Source organism: Urocitellus parryii, chromosome 8, assembly GCF_045843805.1.
Source record: "Urocitellus parryii isolate mUroPar1 chromosome 8, mUroPar1.hap1, whole genome shotgun sequence".
In the NCBI taxonomy this organism is placed as follows: Eukaryota; Metazoa; Chordata; class Mammalia; order Rodentia; family Sciuridae; genus Urocitellus; species Urocitellus parryii.
The window spans coordinates 84,363,439-84,383,485 of NC_135538.1; the positions used below are offsets into that span (position 1 = coordinate 84,363,439).

General features: G+C 35.3%; 1 protein-coding gene across 5 annotated transcripts in view; it reads right to left on the reverse strand.

The window, feature by feature from the left end:
* Positions 1-20,047, reverse strand: part of Kcnq5 (potassium voltage-gated channel subfamily Q member 5) — a 535,459-nt gene that overhangs the window by 496,569 nt on the left and 18,843 nt on the right. The window contains exon 2 of one of the 5 annotated variants that reach the window (XM_026391340.2): positions 16,252-16,302. The exons of the other annotated variants lie outside the window; for them this stretch is intronic. The gene's annotated coding sequence lies outside the window, so the exon portion shown is untranslated. The remainder of the gene's footprint in view (positions 1-16,251; positions 16,303-20,047) is intronic. 5 annotated transcript variants of the gene reach the window in all.

Below are 20,047 nucleotides of genomic sequence, written 5' to 3' on the forward strand. Positions count from 1 at the left end.
TGTGACTAAAGTAAATGTGCTTACATAATAAAATAACTTATTCTTCTCAATTTCACCCAAAAAAATAAGGCTCAGTGTACAAACTGTATGGAGAGGAAAAGATGTGATAATAAAGACTACTTTTTCAGTAGGAATTAGGCATGAGATGAGGAGAGAAATAGGAAGAAAGATTATACAAAAGGAGAGGTTTATAATAGGGAAGGAAATATGAAGCAAGCACTGAATGAACAAAGGTCCAATGCAAGGGAAACCACATGCATGGAGGTACTTCTGTCGTGTGTCCGTTTGGGACGTGGCACTCTGTACTACATCAGGTTTTGGATGGTAAGAATAAATAAGTACTTTGGGAGCAGTTCAGTTCTTCATCTTAAGAAGCTCATTCCAAACCATGACACATTCTACTAATCCGGAAAAAAAAAAAAAGCTCATTATTAGCCAAGTACTATGCTGAGTACTCTACATACACGAACCCAGGAAGAACAAGCATACAGAGATTAAATAATCTGACCAAATGAAAATGCCAACAAAACTTGCCACATCACACACCTGCCTTTTAAATCTTCACATCTCTAAAGCTCATCGTATCACTATTCAAGTGATTGACCCACAATGGTGTGTGAATCATTCAAAATTTTTTAAATTTCCAAGCATAAGTCAATATAAAAAAATGAAGCTAAGTCAGAAACATATGTAAAGAAACCAACTCCCATGGGGTAAAAAATCCTTTATGTGATTTTAACTATGTTAGAATAATTTGATAATATTTTGGATAGTAAGTAAATTAGCATTTTTCCAAGAGCAACACTTGATTTACAAATAGCACCTCCAGGCAGGCATTCTCTTTTGATGAGTTTGATTATATAAATCTGAAATGGGGATCATGCTAACAAAGCTGGTAAGCCTGTATAGAAAGACTAAAAATACATTATCCAAGTATTAGAAATATTTTTATATGTAAAGTCATGCCAACTTTATTTTGTTAGACAATTAGTAACCTCAGAATATATGATAATTATAATTTTAATATAAATTATAATAAATCATGAAGAATTTTACATTCCTAAGAACATAAGGACTCAGTAACATAGTAGTGGCTTAGTTTTTGGTAAGAGTATTAAATATCTCTCTCTCTCTCTCTATTTCATATATATATATATATATATATATATATATATGATGTTCTTCTCACTATTTACAGTGTCTTTCCTTTGGACAGTTATTTAGTCCAGGTACCTTAAAAATATTGGAAATGAAGAAATATATTAGGACTGGACGGTAAATGAAATTTATACCTGTTTAAATTTAAAAAATATGATTTTTTAAAAAAATTGTCAACCACAAAAATGGGCCTTTTATACATTTAATAGTGTTTTTCTTATATTTTCATATTAAGGTTATTATGACTTTGGTTACAGTCATCATATTAGTCTGACCAAATATACTAATGCTTTCTAATTTGGTAAATTCTTTTTTTGCCTATAATTACATTCATTGTAATTCCTCCTAATTCTCATGAAACAATCTCCAAATGCAATGTAATGAAAATGCAAGAAATAATAAATGTTTAAGGAGACAGAAATACTCATTACTCTGATTTGATCATTACACATTGTATGCATGTACCAAATTATCACACTATACCCCACAAATATGTACACTTATTATGTTTGAATTTTGAAAATTTTAAGGAATATATATATATAGTGCATATTATTTTTGGCTCTTCTTCTATAAAAATGGATTATAAGATAGACTTTGTTTATAATATGTCATGTTAAGAGGTTAAATAGTTACAAAGGAAGGAGACAAAGCAGAGTTCTGCCACTGTACTATCCAAGTGATCTTGAGAAAGTGATTTAATCTTGCCATATTTCAGTTTTCTCATGTATAAGCCAGGAATAATAAAAGGTTGTGGTAAGGATAAAATGAGAATAGGTTTGTATACTTTTAACATAGGATCTGCTGCATAGTTAGTGATCAACACATTAGCTAAGTTATTATTACCAATGCTCATAACATTTCAGTGATACTGCAAGGTTTCCAACAGAGGAAATATAGGATCTATCTTGGGTTTCAAAAGGCACACCCTAGCTTTAGTATTAAGAACAAATTGTAGGAGACTAGAATGGAAGCAGAAAAGCTGGGTAGGCAACCATCACAGTAACTACCAAGATAAGAGTGCAGGGAGCGGTGACATATGAAAATGCTAGAAAGATAGCATGAAAGATGCTTTATTGACTGGACTTGGATTTTGTAGGAAAGAGTCAAGATTGTTGAGGGCCACAGCCAAGTTGGGATGACGCATGGCATTTTTGCCAGAAGTAGTGGTTGAGAGGTGACGCCAGTGAGTTCTCACAGAGTTCCCGTTGAGTTCCAGTTGAGCTCTCCCGGGGATTCCCGGAGAGTTCCCAACCCACACCTGGCGTTCAGGAGGATTCCCGGGGAGTGTGTGTGGAGTGTGCTGGTGGAGTTCAGAAATAAAGTTTGTTCCTGCTTCAGTGGCTCATGATTTGTGCCCAGCCAGACTGCGGCACAAGATAATTCAAAATTGGATTTCCTAGTGGGAAACTCCAGTTCCCTTTTTGCTCCAATGTTCCTTCTGCCACATGAAGAAGTGGAGTTTAATCCCCTCCAGAGGACTCAGGAGCAAAGCACCATCTTAGAAGGAAAAAAACAGCCTTCAGCAGACATCAGATCTGATGGAACCTTTGTCTTGGATTGCGCTGGCCTTCAGAGCAGTGAGGAATACATTTCAATTACTTACAAATTACCCAGGCTGTGTTATTTTGATATAGCAGTAGAAATGAAATAAGATGGGGGAATATATTCGTTAATTTTTTAATGGAAGTTTTTTTTTTTTTGGTCTTCCTAAGTGACTGGAGGACAGATTTTGGAGTGACAGGATACTTAAATGGATAATAATACAGTGGTAGGTTTGTAATAAGGAAATGAAGACAACTGGAAATTTGGTTTATACACATTCAGATAGAGATTCCTATCAGATATCCTTGGAGATGTCAAGGAAGTAGTTGCAAAAACAAAAGGTAAAGTCTGACTAGAGGTTTAAAAGCAGAGTTGGTACTGATTATGTTGTGCATAATGGGGTTCAAATGTGATATGGCAAGTTGAAAGAAGACACTTCCAAATCAACAGTTAATCATAACATAAGCTATTTTCCCCCAAGAGAGATTTTTTTTAAACTCTTAAATATGTGAATAATTGCTACATTGTTAGTGCATCACACTTTGACATTGTCTGGCTGTTATTATATGTTATTATATTATATGTTATTATATTATTAAATCACACTCTTTGAATACACAGATTTTTTTTTTTAAAATTCACAATTCCAAGAACTGTTCGTCATGAAATATATTTGGGTAAGATTACAGGAAGTGGCCAATACTTGGGAAAACAGTTTAGTGTACAGATATTGACTATCTCTAAGACATACCATTCACTGCTTAATTGCAAGATTCAAAACATTAAAATAACTTCCTTGCATTTGAAGTAGGCATACAGTTATATTCTCTAATAACTCAGTATTTATTCAACTGGATATTCAGTCACTTGACACTGGAAATGAAGAGGAAAAGACAAAGCCTGAGTCCTGGGGAGCTTACTTAACATTGTTGAGTGAGAAATTACCATGTGCTCTACTAACCACTTTCCCAGGGTGCTGAAGAAGCACATGGGTAGAACCAGTCACAGGCTAAATGAAGTTTCTGAATGAACTTTGGAAAAGAGGTGACTTTACAGATGGACCTACAGGAATCTAGGTACTTAGGAGATTGAGAATATGGAATGGGGAAGCACACTGGAAGAAGAACTATACAAGGAAAGACACTTCCTCATGGAACTCATTACTTCCTTCCCAGCCCCCAATTCAGTTCCATATATTCTTATTTTTTAAAATTGAGCTGTTTTTGCAACACTAACATGATGCAATTGAAGATTTAAACTGACAAAAATAAATGTATCTAATCTATAGAACAAACATGCTTTATTTCCAAAGATTCCCTCTTTTCAAAACAGACAGTTTGATGAATATTAGGGTCTACTTTTTCTTCTATTAGTTGCAGTCTCTGACTTAATTCCTAGGTCCTTGATCCACTTTGAGTTGAGTTGGTGCATGGTGAGAGTCAGGGGTTTAATTTCATTTTGTTGCATATGGATTTCCAGTTTTCCCAGCACCATTTGTTGAAGAGGCTATCTTTTCTCCAGTGCATTTTTTGGTGCCTTTGTCTAATTAGACTCCTATGGCACAAGAATTAAAACCAATAATAAATGGGATGGATTCAAACTAAAAAGTTTCTTTTCAGCAAAAGAAACAATCTGTGAGACGAATAGAGAGACTACATCTTGGGATCAAATTTTTACCTCTCACACATCAGACAGAGCACTAATCTGTAGAGTATATAAAGAACTCAAAGAGCTAAACACCAAAAAAAAAAAAAAAAAAAAAAAACTAAATAACCCAGTCAGTAGATGGGCCAAGGAACTGAACAGACACTTCTCAGAAGAGGATGTACTATCAACAAATATATGAAAAAAAAATGTTCATTATCTCTAGCAATTAGAGAAATTCAAATCAAAACTACTCTAAGATTTCATCTCACTCCTGTCAGAATGGCAGCTATTAAGAAGACAACAATAAGTGTTGGTGAGGATGTGGGGAAAAAGGCACACTCATATATTGCAGGTGGGACTGCAAATTGGGCAGCCAATATGAAAGCAGTATGGAGATTCTTGGAAACCTGGGAATGGAACCACCATTTGACCCAGCTATCCCTCTCTTTGGTCTATACCCAAAGGATTTAAAAACAGTATACAGCCATATCAATGTTTATATCAGCACAATTCACAATAGCTATACTGTGGAACCAACCTAGATGTCCCTCAGTAGGTGAATGGATTTAAAAAATGTGGCATAAATACACAATGGAATTTTACTCAGCAATAAAAGAGAATAAAATCATGGCATTTGGGGTAAATGGATGGAGTTGGAGAAGATAATGCTAAGTAAAGTTAGCCAATCCCCCAAAAACAAATGCCGAATGTTTTCTCTGGATATAAGGTGACTAACTCATAGTGGGGTAGGGAGTGGGAGTGTGGGAGGAATAGATGATCTCTAGATAGGGCAGAGGAGTGGGAGGGGAAGGGAGTGGGCAGGGGGTTAGCAATGATGGTGGAATGTGATGGACATCATTATACAAAGTACATGTATGAAGACATGAATTGATGTGAACATACTTTATATACAACCAGAGATATGAAAAATTGTGTAATAAGAGTTATAATGCATTCTGCCATCATGAATTTAAAAAATTAAATCAATTTTTAAAAACAGACATTTGGGAATGTAGACTGGATCTTCATCCATTTCTAAGGAAAAACAAAAGGATTCAGGGCATTTCAGGAAAACTTCTTGCTGTCCATCCTACTTTCTGGTCTACATATGCCCAGGATACCAGAAATAGCTATGACAGTGGAATCCTAAGTTGTGGATTAAAATATAAATAAACATTGCAAGAAGTCTGATGACCACTTATACCTTAATGTGGCCTGACAGTATCAAATTCTGAGGACCTTCCCCCCAAATGTGTACTTGGACAAGTTGTGAGGCAAAAATAATAACTGACCATGAGCAGACTTAAGAATATCAAAGATATCAATGTAACTTTAGAGACTGCATTAAATTCTTACATAAGTTTGACAAATATAAAATATAAAAGTTAACTGTAACTATATAATAACATAATTTGGAAATAAGCTATGAATTTCGATCTACAAAGGCTTTAATATGGGCTTTAATATGAGGAAAGAATTTTAATAGTCCTGGCACATTCTGAAACTGAGAAAATTTCTCTAGCATCTCCCAGGAATTGCTGTAGGTGAACAAGACCTTGTTTCTTTCCTTAGGAATGAACAGTCCATAAGGCAAACTCCAACACCTTCAGAAGTAAAATAACCTCTTTCATTCTGAGAAAGTACATTATAATACTGAAATCTATTTCACTGAAAAAGCCCTATTTATTAAGTGGGTGAGTTAATCAGGGGATTGATTTCAATAGAGGATAAGCAAATATGGAAGTTTCTCTCTTGAATACTGAGAATTATAACCACATTTCTAAGAGCTCACTTAATTAAAAAATATGACTTGATTTCTTATTGTACTTGAGTAGAAAATAAGACTAATTTGTGGAATGGATTTTAGAAAGCAGGGTCTTCCCCACTCCCATTATTTTTTAGGCTAAAAAATGTACCTTCAATCACAGGATTTGGGTTAAAAATAAAATAATATTTTTATGATATTGTGTAATAATGTCTTGAAGCATCTAGTGACAGAGCCATATGTATTCTAGATACAGTAGTCAATGGAAATGATTAGGTCCAGGCCAAAATGTGTAACAGCAAGAAATATAAACCCACAGTCTATATACACTTGTATGGTGGAGGTAATTTCATGGAGTATAAATCTCAGGAAATTGAGTCTATGATATTTATTACATGAATAGATGTAGGTGAAAAGGAGGGGAAAATCAAGGCTAAAATGGTTGACATAGACTTTTAATTTCATAGTTATTTGTGTTAAACGTTTTATTCACAACTGAATGTATTTTAATGTTGAAAATATGTAATAGATAAATAGACAGCATGATAATAGTAACTGAAATATTCTTCACTCAGAGCTTATTCTGTTAACTGAGTAGGAAACTGAGCCTTATGAAAAATAAATAAAGCAACACACTTTCAACCATACCAGTTGCTCCCTATGGAATACCAAGTAGAGAGGCACTTGAAGACTAGCCCAGAGGACAAGCACGGAATGTCCAACTCATAGTGGGTGAGAAGAGCAGCTGCCTTTCTAAAGTAAATAAGAAGCCTCTAAAATTCCCCAGGAAAGACAATTCATGACACTGTACTATTTTGTATGGTCCTGAATCCCTGATGAAATTTGATTGTGTGATCGTCCAAGACAAGCAGTGTAGAAACAGTGACTAATTTTACTTATGCATCCATTCTGGTGGCCTTATAAAGTTGAGAAGACACCATCAATACAGGACAAAAGTAGTGTTCTGCAGCTGAGATCATCTGTGCCAAATCACACCACAGCTCAATCTGCCAAATATCCGAGGGCAATGTGAAAACTTAAAACACAGACATATGTTCTAAATACATGGAATGATTCCAAATATTAGCATTTGGGAAGACTCATATATAGATTCTTTCCTTTTCATTCCATCCCACTCCATTTCGTTAAATGCTAAGCCATAACAAAAGGTTCCAGTTTCCCAAATTCCTATTTGTCTTCATTCCAGAACATTTTATGCATTGCTGTTAATATCAGTCTTGTGAATCGCTGCTTTGGTAATATTATCTCCCACTTAGAACCCATGAATGGCTTTTCATTGCCTACCAAATCAATCAGAATCCCCTCACGACAGTACTAACAGTAGGTACTCACACCTCACGCTGTATCCCAATCGCCTACTAAACCCCCAATTTCATGTCTGGTTTTCTCTAGCCAACAGAATGATAATTGCCTCCCAACACTGCACACCACATGTGTCTCCACGTCTTCACTTATGGTGTCCTTCCCGTGGTGGAGAGCATGGCACCTCTCTGCATCCCTACTCCTCATTCCTCTCCAACTCTACTTTCACCATGAACCTTTCCTTGGTCTGTCAACATATTGTGAATCTTCACAGTCCTTCAGAAATGTCTTATGGCGATCCACAAACCCTCCTTTGTGTCATAAATTCTTTACATAGTTATCTCCTTACACTTAAAGACTGTGAGCTTGTGGTTTGTAGAACCTAAAATATTGCTCAAAAATGGGTGCTCAATACTCATTTGTCACTTTGAACTGAATCCAGCAGTATTTGAGGTTTCCTTTAGTGACTGGGTGTGGGGTTCTAAAGCTTGAGGTCTGTCACTGTTTATTCAAAGTCTTTCCCCCATTTCCCCCTTTTGTTTGTACACTTGTACCAAACTAAATAGTACCAACTGAAAGAGGGAGCACACCCAGTTTTTTCTTAAAAAATAAACAAATAAAAGCATCCTGGATATTAACCATAACAACAAAAAAGATAAAAAGCATTATTTCTCAGAAATATGTCTGGATTGCTACAAATTGTGCAGAAAAATTGCAGAACTAAGCATCTTCCAGTATTCAAGCATCCTTAATTAGTACTTAGATAATGAGACAGTTTTCATTATTAATTGAGTAACTGCTTCAATACCTTTAATTTTATGAAATTATTTCATGCTGGAATAAATACTTGTAGTTGTTTTCATCTGTAACTAAGGTATATAAATGCCAAGAAAAATCTACTTATCTTCATTTTCTATATGAAGAATGATATAAACTCTAAAAAATAAATAAATTTATATAAAAGTGATTTTTCTGAACAGCTACAATTATTTGAAGTTGTCTTTTGCCCTGACACTGCACTCTCTTGGTATGTTCACAGACTCTTACGTTACCTCTTTGGGGACTTCTTCCTTTTTCTCTTGTATTGGAAATCATTAGCCATGCCTACCACATTCTTCCCTATGTCTAACTTTCCCTCAGAAAATCGACTAGCAAACTGACTTGTTTCCATTCTAGGTTTCTCACCTATGCACAGTATCTGGTAAATAGTTGGCCCACTATAAAAATCTTTTAAAAAATCAGATGAACAACAACAGCAGCAAAGAAGATCTATTTCAATCCATGAGGTTTATTACAGTATGTCTTCACCACAGTGACCTCCGTCACTTTAAATTCAGTCTATATCGAACACAACTTAGTGTGGCTGTTTTTACCCTGAGCCTCCAAAATCTTCCAGTTTCTCTCCCCTGAAATCCATTTCCCTTCTATTCCTGTTCTGTATCGCATGATATACACAATGAAATTATTTGTTTATTTCCTTCTGTTTTCTTTTATTTAAATGTTAATTATTCCCGTTATTATGTCCCTAGGGTCTTATTCTGGGCTATGTTTATAACATAATATTTATTATTCACTAAATGCTCACCATATGCCAGATGCCGCACTAAGTTTTACATGCATCATTTTTATTGATTTTCAAAGTAACTCAATTAGGAGATGCTACTTTTATTCATATTTTACAAATGAGAAGCCCTTCAAATATTTATTGAATATGAGGATATATAATTATATATGAAACTGTCTTGTGTCCAAATTTCTAGACGTTTCCATCTCATAATTAAGTACATAATATCTATAATTTAATTTTCCCCTAGTAGTTTCTCTAATAAATATTTAGAAATAATTGTATCCGAAAATATTAAGATAATATTACTTTAATTTGATAAATGGGTATCCTTAGCAAGAGAATTAACCGCATTTAGCAACATAAACTGTTATTTAGAACATATTTGTTCTCTTAAAAGAAAAGGTTATGTTGGCAGTGTTATTTAGAGGTTGAGATCAGTGCAATAATTTTGAATAACTATTTTTAATAAACATTATGAATTATTACCACAACTATAAACTAATGAGGTTGCTAAAATCACCAAAATATGATAATAATGAAAAAAAGGCATTATTTTAGCTTCTTCGTTGGAGTGTCATCCATTATCTTTTCCTCTCTGAAGAGTACTGAAAGAAAATTCACATCTACAAAAAAAAATCATAACTAGAAGTGGAGATAAAAATTATAAATGCAGGCAGTGATGAAGAATCTACTCAAACAAAGGAGGATCCTTACAGCAGAAAATTGAAGCACTAGGGAAAGAAGGAATCATTCTTGTATCTAAGACAAGGAGTAAATGGTTTGCTCCACTGATTCTGACAACCTGCAGGTTGGTTATGAAACACCAACACAAGGGCTTCAAGACATGGAAGTTTCAGAAAATGTGGCAGATGAAACACATTGTAATGAAAACCCAAGGGACACTTCTTTCTTCAAAATAAATCAAAGCCACTCCTGGGGAATAAACAAACTAGCAGTATGCAGCTGCTAGTGTGGTTCTTAGCATCTATGGGTACCTGTGATTGAATCAATAGTACCAACTGAAAGAGGAAGCACACCCAGAATGCTGTTGTGAAGAGCACCGAGGGCTGGAACCTGCACTAGGCTCCACTTGGGGGAGTCTGGCTTTTTATATCACATTTCGTGTGATCCTCACCACGCTTTAGGGATGTGGCTCTAATCATTCTCATTTTATAGATGATGAAACTGGGACCTGAAGATTTCCTTGTTTAAAATCACAAAGTAACTTTCGAGGCTGAAATGAACTCTTTTCTGACTAGGACTGAGTGTTCTTTCCTCTCTAGCCCAGGGTTTAACCAGAATACAGAAATACAGCATATTTGATATTAACAAGTATGTCTTCTGCCTTTCCAAAGCCCCTGACGCTGTTCAGGGGGAGGAGAGATGTGGGCTGTGACACAGATCAGTAAGGATCCAATAATACCCAGGCTGAATAAGGCAGAAACAGAAGAAAGGAGAGAAGGGAAGGAAGGGGAAAAAAAGAGAAAAAGAAAGGAGGAATTGGGGTACAAAGAAGAAGGAGAGAAAAATAAGAGTGGGACTCAAAGTTGGAGAGAATGATTCAGAGGAATCACTATCCCACTCTTCTAAGGAAGCACATAATTAAAACTTCTTCATCTTCTGAAACATCTAACTAAAAAAGACACAAGAGTAGACAGCCTCTCTCTCACTTTTTTCCCCTTTTTCTTCTTTGCTTCTATCTCCGAACTTAAAATTGCCTACACGTTACAGAATGTTTTGTTTGATTTCCCTTTAATGTCCCAGTGAATATTCAGAGTGTTTCTTAATTTATATGTAGTGTGGTGTTGTTTACACATAGATACCATGAAAAATAAAAATAAAAAGGTGTGAGTGTTCCTGTGTGAGTGTGTGCATTGAGACAGGAGGAGGAGGGAATTAAAGGAGGTGGAAGAAGCACATAAAAGCCTGTTTCTTACACTATCCACCCTCATCAAAAAATAAATCTGTAATTCATGAGTAAAATATAATCTGAATTTTACATCAGCACTATAAAGGTTCTTATTGAGTGTAAGTTTTTAAAATGTTATTGTGTTATAAAATTTAATGGAAAAATTTTCTTTCCCTTAAAAGTAAACCCAAATACCACAGACATTTCCCAAAAATTCCAGCTGTCTGCTTGCTCTCCTTGTGTCTCCAGAGCTATTTTATTTTTCCTCCATTGGTGTACTCTTTGATATATGATGGCATTTTAAGGGGATTAACAGAATTAAGATTTCTCCAATGGACTAAGCAATATATTTTCACATCACAAAATTAGTGTTTTAATCAGAAAACTTTCATTACTAGTTAAAAAAATCTCAATGAAAGAATAGTCTTCTAAATCAATCGAGGTTTTGATCCAATAATTTGACAAGCATATTTGTGTACGCATAAATGTGAAATTTTGGAAGGTCCAGACATAGGAAGAAAAAATTTCTAATTTATAATAAAGTCCCAGAGTGTTTCTAGTAAAAATTCTTTTATGTTCTGCCACACCTCATTTGTTACAGTTTTTTCCTATTTCCTATGTTGTTTTTTCCACTGAAGGAGTCACAGCCCAAGTACATTTCTTTCTAAATACAGAATATCTATCCATTCATCCATCTGTCCATCCATTCATTCATTCTTTCATTCATGTATTCAGTTCAACCAAAAAAGCAGTCATTTTTCACCCACCAGATGCCTTGTCTTATATGAAACACTAGGGAATAGAGACAGAATGTTCCCACTTTTGAACAGATTAAAAGGTAATCAGGTGATTTCAGTATAATAAAGAAACAGCTACATTAAATATATGAACGAAAGTAAGAGAACAAGAGCCTATAAGGGCAGAAATCATGCCTCTTACCTCACCTCTACACAGAAGGTAAAATTTACAATTCACAAATGCAGTTGACAAAATATTCTCTCTTCCATCTGTTTCTGTTCCTTCTCACTGTCCCCTCAACAAGGCTGTCTATTCTTTCCCTCATGCTCCATGGAATTAGTTACTGCACACTGCATTCTCCAGCACCTCTAAGGTGACACCACAGTGTTGTGTCCTGAAGTTTCTCCCTTAGGACTGAAGCTACTCGAAGGCAAGGACTGGTTCTTTCAACTTCATATCACCAATGCTCATTGTGTAAATTAATAATAAATGGAAAAAGGAAAGAAAATACAGTGGGTCCTCCAAATGTCATTCTGCATATTGGGTTCAATTAATCACTGATTGAAAATATTAGACAAAAATTGCATCCATACTGAGTAAGATCAACTTTTTTCTTGTCATTATTCTCAATACAGTGCAACAAAAATGTACAGAGCATTTACATTGTATTAGGTATTACAAGTAATTTAAAGATGATTTACAGTACACAGGAAGATGTGTATAGGTTATATACAATCACTAGGAGACTTGAGCATTAGCAGATTTTGGTATTCACGGGATTCCTGGAATCAATCTCCAGTAGATTAATCAATCTCCAGGTAATTAGGACAACTAATTACCCATACAGAAGACACTAGACCAGCATCTTGCACTGTGCTTTCCCATGTACACACATAACAGCTCGCCCAATTCCTAAGAAGTACTCTTTTATCTTTCCTCTACAGAGGTAAGAATTTAAAGTATTTTCTCTTTTAAATGGATTTTTACCCAGAGGGCAAACCACTCATTTACTCTCCTGGCAGAGAAAAACAATAAAGTGTCAAAATATCTTAGCCAGTTTGAAAATATTCTGGAATTTCTGGTTTCTTTTCCTTGTTTTTCACACAGCTATATAAATGTGGACCTAATCTGAAAGTCAGCTTGAAACACACACTTCAAGGTATTTGCAGTACTTTTTTTTAATATTTCACTTGACTAGGAAGTTGTTTTAAAAGATGGCATAACCAGACTGCAACTATTTATATTGGTTTTTTCAAAATATCCATGAATCACTATTTTTATATATTTTAGCTAGCTAGTCAGCCAGTTCAGAGAACAAAATATGGTTAGGGTAAATTATTAGAATAACAGTTACTAGTTGAATGATCTAATGCACATTGGATCACAAGAAGGCCACAAAAGGAAACTTAGTTTCTATCTCATGTAAGTACATTTTAGTCATCTGATCAAAACAATAACAACAAAAATATCCTTTCAGAAGAGTGGAAAATTAAGTCTACTGTTTTAGAAAAGTCATTAAATGTTTGAGTCAAAAACAAAAAATATGTAAGTCAGGAAAAAGGCACAGCACTTGCAGAGAAAGTAGGTCTATATTAAATATACTTGGATATGTCAGTCAGTGCAGTATTTATTTAACAAACCAAGCTTCTGGGATTTCATTTCTATTTGCCACCTGGTGAATAAAAATGTGTGAAGTCCATGTTGTCTGTGACCTTTCACTAAAAGTTTCATTCCTTAGTCATATTCTGTATTGGTGGTCGGGTTTAAAGCCAAGAATTTACTTGTCATCTGACTGAGTTTCCTTTTCACATAAAATGCTTCAGCTAAATTACACCATCCTAAATGGTGGCACATGAGGTAACAAAAATGGCTGAAGGATTTTCTATGCCCAACATGTCCATTCCTTAAAGAAGTGTTCAAGTATTACAAAACCACCGTAGTAAGTAAGGACAGATTTTGTACATTTTGGTCATTTGTGCTCTAAGATGGATAGTGGTTAACTGGGTATCTAAATCAATTGGTTTATGAAGTCTCCTTGGGTTGAACAGACTTCACTGAGTCTGCAGGGTCCATCTCCAGAGTCCTGAGTATATACACAGAAACTTCATCTTTAGCTATCTCCACTGGAAGACTTGACCAAATTTAACCAAGACAATGTCTATACATGAGGCTCTAAACCAAGGTTCTCAGATTTGATGGTCTATGAACTTATGGAAATGTATGCCACCAGCATCCAGATGCACACATGTGTGAATGATTGTCTAAGGTTCATAGTTGTGTTTTACTTCTCCTAAAGGGGATATGACCCCAAAAGATTTTGTAGACTTAGCCTTTGCACCAATCGTTACTATCCAGAGATTTCTGAATTATGTGCCACTTAGAGTTCTCAGCATCCATCTGCTGCTGTCCACGTATCCAGCTGTACCCCAGTCAACAGAGCATGGTCAGTGCTCAAATAAAGTTATCTTCAGGCTTTGATTATTCGTTTGACCACAGGATGTGCTGCCTTGGCTCCATTATAAAGCTAACCTTGACTGATACAATTCAGGACACAATAAAATTGGGCACTCAGAAGTAAAACAGTATCATCTAGTTCAGGTGATTGAGTAAAATCACTCATGCTTCTTTCTTTGGGATTGCCTCCATACAAACACATGTAGGCTTTTCTTTTCTTCTCTTCTGAGATATTTCAGAGAATGTCTGAGAATGATAAAAATGAATTTCCATGTACCCCCACCTATTTTGCAGTATTGCCTCAGGCTTAAATCATCTTTGGAAAAAAAAAGAATTAAATTATTCTGATGTTGTTGGAACCACTGCCTACTCTTCCTTAATCTCATTTTTCTCTTCCCACTCCTGAATTTAAATTATCTTTGTTCTATCAATTCTTAATATTAAGAAAAATACTTACATAGCATATACATACTGATCCAAGCAATACACAGTATTGATTTCTATGTTTTTGAACATCATATTGTTTTCTCACACTATAAAAATGCTTTTGGACCTTTATTTTTTACTCAACATTAGGTTTGATATGTATTAATATTGACTCAATCAGTTCTAGTTCATTCCTTTCAACTACTGTATGGTGATTTACTACATGGAACTGCAAGTTCTTTACCTGTTATTTTTATAGACATTTTTCACTATTATCAACAATGTTGCAATGGGCTTTATAAATATATCTCATGTACCCATCTACCCACTGCCCCATGATGGCCTGCCTGATCTCAATGGCAAAAAGTGATCTTCCATTTTTCTCATGCACAATATTACAGTGTCTCCAATGTCAAAGACTCATCCTCATCCATCTTGGTATCCATGGTGCCTTTCATTATGCTTTAGTACAAAATGAATCTGTTATAAATATTTATTAATAGTTGTCAGTATACTGGTCTCAACTTCCTTAGGAAACTGTTTGTTTTCTGGGAATGGAATTTGTTATATATATGTTCTCATCCATTGAGCTATCTTATATAAGTTCTATGCACTTAGTGGGGTTCCAATATTTTAGAGTGAATGAACAAATCAAAAGAAAATGTTATTTGTTATTTAATTACATGATGTGTGTGTGCAGTATCTTAACTGCAGTCAACAATGTATTTAAGTTTTCTAATGCCATGATTCTTTATCTACTACACCAAGTAGATTTTCCACCCATAGAGTTTATTCATGCTTATTATCCATGCTGATATCTAATGGGGATAGTCATTTATTCCCATTGGAACTTAGAAATAAGAGAAATAAATTTGCCTCATGATGGTAAAAACATAAAGTTCTATTTTAGTTACTCTCTTGATTTCAAAAAAAGAGCTTCTTGCTTTCTATAGACAGTGGAGAGTTGTGTAAGTGCACCTGTGGGCTGGACAACTGTCAGAAACCCAGGGAGCTTGAGGAACAAGCTAATCTTTGTCTCAGGGCCATCTGATCTCTCCCTGAGGTACCACTGCCTTTTTCCTGGATCTTTTCTACATCCTACTGTCTCCAGACAAGTTTATTCTGCTTAATTATTACCTTCACAACTTCTCCTTGCATTCTCCCTCACTTAACCAAGTATCTAATCCAACTAGTGGTATCCTTCCTATTTCAACTCTACTGATGATTAACTCACCATGCTCATTTTTCATCCCAGTTTTCCATAAGTCACCTGCCTACATCACAAGGACACATGATATAAAATGTAGTTTTTTTTTTTTTAGAGTGAGAGAGGAGAGAGAGAGAGAGAGAGAGAGAGAGAGAGAGAGAGAGAATTTTTTAATATTTATTTTTTAGTTCTCGGCGGACACAACATCTTTGTTGGTATGTGGTGCTGAGGATCGAACCCGGGCCGCACGTATGCCAGGCGAGCGCGCTACCGCTTGAGCCACATCCCCAGCCCTAAAATGTAGTTTTCTAGCCTTAGTCAGATAGTAAACATTTTTAGCTTTGGGAGCAATGGGTCATTATTGCAATTACCCCTCCCTGCTATTGTGGCATGAGAACAGTCAAGAAAACACATAAATAAATGTGGATGATGGTATTTCAATACAACTATTTATAATGGACCCCAAGCCTATTAGACTTGACCAGAGCCTGATTGATCTATGCTATGCTTACCCAGTCATCATCTATCTGGTGATGGTTCAGTTTTGTAGATAGCTCTTCTTCCTGGGAAAGAATAGGATAGTCACATGGATTCAAGGGTTGTAACTCATTTAAGAATGTTATAGGATGAATAAAAAAAAGAACCATTTCAAATGTGAGTAAAGCATACACAGTAATAATCACTTGTATCTTAATGTTCACAGACATGGCAAGATGGTGGTTTGTAAAGCAAACAATGCACTGAAGATGTGCACTTGTCTTTGGGCAAAAGTGCGCCTCATATTGCATACTCATAGAGCAACTGACACAAAATCAGTCACAGAGAATTCGGTCCCAGCTAGAAGGTACCTTCAATCTAAAGCAAACCTGAACTGGTGGGGCATCCAACCCAGATTTTGATCATAAAAGTTCCCTTTAGTTTTACTTAAGACTCTCTATACAGGTGCAACAGTGAAATATGCGGACACATATATGCTTTCCCCAAGAACACTTGTGGCTTTTCAGAGATAAGATCAACAATAATTACAATCTGGGTTACTTGTGGGTACTGTTGTATTTAGTTAGGAAAGTAAATGTTTTAGAAATTTTACTATTTTTATTTTTAGAGGAACATACATTTACAAAGTGTATTCTTAAAATAAACTCGCCATTTGTTGCTAAAGTTATTCTTTACAAGTCTTGTTGATTTTTTTTCCAAAGGGATGTTTTCACACATTTTGATTATGTATGTGTATATGCATGCAAACATATTTAAAAGACAGTATTTTCAATATTTGATAAGAGATAGAATGATAGATGAATACTGCTGTCAAAATCCAATTATACAAACAATTGAATTGTTTCAGATTACAGACTAATCTAGCTGACAGTCCAGAGAAAGCCATTAACACTAATGTGTATATAAGCTATGTTTAGATATTGGCATGTTCTTATATTTTTTTTTCTTTATTCACTGTCAGCTTAGCTTTGTCTTGCTTTTAGCCAGGGATATAGTACATCACAGAAAGTACTTGGAGGGATGTGGAAATGTATGCGTTGAATGGGGGAAAAGTCTTTCAGGGAAGCCAGAATTTGCTTTCTATTCAGGCCTATCTTTCAACAAAAGAAAAGAACACCATGACACATGCAAGGTAGGAAACATTAAACAAAAAACAAAGATTTTCTAAAGTTATGAGTTATGAATGACAATATTTCAAAAATAATTCAAGACACTACATATGCTGAGGCTAGAAACGGATGTTCTTGAGTCTGGATATCCTGGGAGAGATGGGACTCAAAAACTCTTAATTGAATCCTTTATGAAGCCAGCAGGGACCAAACCAAGAGAATGATCACCTCTTCTGCCACTATAAAGGAGGTGCAGGGAACCCAGACACTGGAATCTACCAGGGATAATTTCCATGCCATATTTTATATATTACTTCACCATTATTACTATATCATTACCACTGACAACCAGTGTCAAGAATTTAAGGAAGTATATTTGAAAGACCTTAAGTATACCAAAGTTCAGGACTTTCCAAGGTCCTCGGAGATAGGGAAATATTGTTTGACACAGATTACCACAAGAGCTCATGTTCTAAAATGTCAAGCTTAGTACTTGTAAAACAGTCTTCATTTGCAAAATTTTGTAACCTGATTTTTCAAGAGTTGATTCAGTATGTAGTCACTCTGCTCAATTTGGCTCAAATAAAACCTTGTCATTGTAGCACCCCAGAAAAATGTAAAAGTCTTGCTTAAGAATAGTTTCAATGGCGGTGGTGGGAGAGGACAAAGAATAAGAAGGTACATACATGGTAAACAAGTCATGTAGAACAGAGAGGACAATAACAGGTACATCTTATCTCATTCCTGCCCACAGTCCTACTCCCCAAAGGTAACTTTTATGGAGTGATTTCTTGTATTCATTCCAAAAATCTTCCACTTATGTACATGTATATATGGGAGCGGGTGGACGCACATGCATGCACCCACACTAATACTCACTATTCACAGATTCCTATTGCATCTTTGTCTATTCAAAATTGATTTGTAGCCCTGAAATTCAATATACTGATTTTGAAATCATTTGTAGACATGTGCAGAGCAGTTAAAAATTTAAAAGTAAACATTTGGGAACATGTGCAACCATTGAAAGGCTTCTCAATGTTCCAAATCACAAGAGGGCTGGGATGTGTCTTACAGAGAAAATACATGTAAATTAAACTACTTATTCAGGCATTAATTACATTAAAAAGTTAACAATATGTATTAAATAATGTGTCTTTAAACAGAAACATAATTAAAACAACCTATGTATTCGTTGATTATTGAAAATGTTATGATCACATTTTCAAGACCTAATCCTGTATTTCCACTATGAGCAATGATTCAGCATTCACTAATTCAGTATTTGCAATGATCTTACAGTAACTAACTACCATAAATAACAAGAATCTACTCTGTGTTTGTATGTTTCATTTACAAAAGTGGGTACTTGTGTTTGTATACTATGTTATACACTATGTTATACCTTGACTCATTTTAGAAACCAGGCTACACGATGTCATGCATATCTATCTCATTCTTTTCAAAGGATGCACTTTTCCCTTGGATGATTTTGCCACTATTGACTTAACTACTTGCTAATGATTTTAGTTTTACATAGTTTCTGGATGTTTTAAACAACAAAATCATGATTTAAGTAAGATTCTTGTGCTTTTTGTAACTATATATACAGGTCTCTGATTTAAAGAAAATTCTGACCTTAACAAATATCCAACTGCTTTAGCTGTCTTAGGAACCATTGAAGATTTTCATTAGACTAATATTACTACACAAGGTATAGATTTGGCTTGTGAGTTTATGTTGTGCAACAGCAGCACCATGCTGAGGATGTCAAACAAAGGTCAAATAGATTTTCTTTTGGTGGGTAAGGTCAGGTTTAATAACTGCAGGGTTCCTCTTTGCCTCAGCTGGCCAGTGGTAAGTGTTCTGTGAGTACAAATCTGCCTTTGAAGAAGGGAGGCTCTTTTAAAGTGCTCCTTATCTAGTAGTGTCAAACTAACCCTCTTCCTTAATGTAAAAAGTAACAGCCACATGCCAATGGGAATTGAGGTTCTTCTTTACATCTTACCTGCCCCCAACGCTATTTGAGTAATGAAGTAGTTCAGGACTATCAGTGTGGAGCCTATGACGACATAGAGAATCTTACAGGTATTCAAAAATCAAGGGAGATTGATTGTATGTCCTCTTCTGAGAAGTGTCTGTTCAGGTCCTTGGCCCATTTATTGATTGGGTTACTTGTTGTCTATTTGTCTAATTTTTTGAGTTCTTTATATATTCTGGTTATTAGGGCTCTATCTGAAGTGTGTGGAGTAAAGATTTGTTCCCAGGATGTAGGCTCCCTGTTTATCTCTCTTATTGTTTCTTTTGCTGAGAAAAAACTTTTTAGTTTGAGTAAGTCCCATTTGTTGATTCTAGTTGTTAACTCTTGCGCTATGGGTGTCCTATTGAGGAATTTGGAGCCTGCTCCCACAGTATGTAGATCATAACCAACTTTTTCTTCTAACAGATGCCGTGTCTCTGATTTAATATCAAGCTCCTTGATCCATTTTGAGTTAACTTTTGTGCAAGGCGAGAGATAGGGATTCAGATTCATTTTGATGCAAATGGATTTCCAGTTTTCCCAGCACCATTTGTTGAAGATGCTATCCTTCCTCCATTGCATGCTTTTAGCCCCTTTATCAAATATAAGATAGTTGTAGTTTTGTGGATTGGTTACTGTGTCCTCTATTCTGTACCATTGGTCCACCCGCCTGTTTTGGTA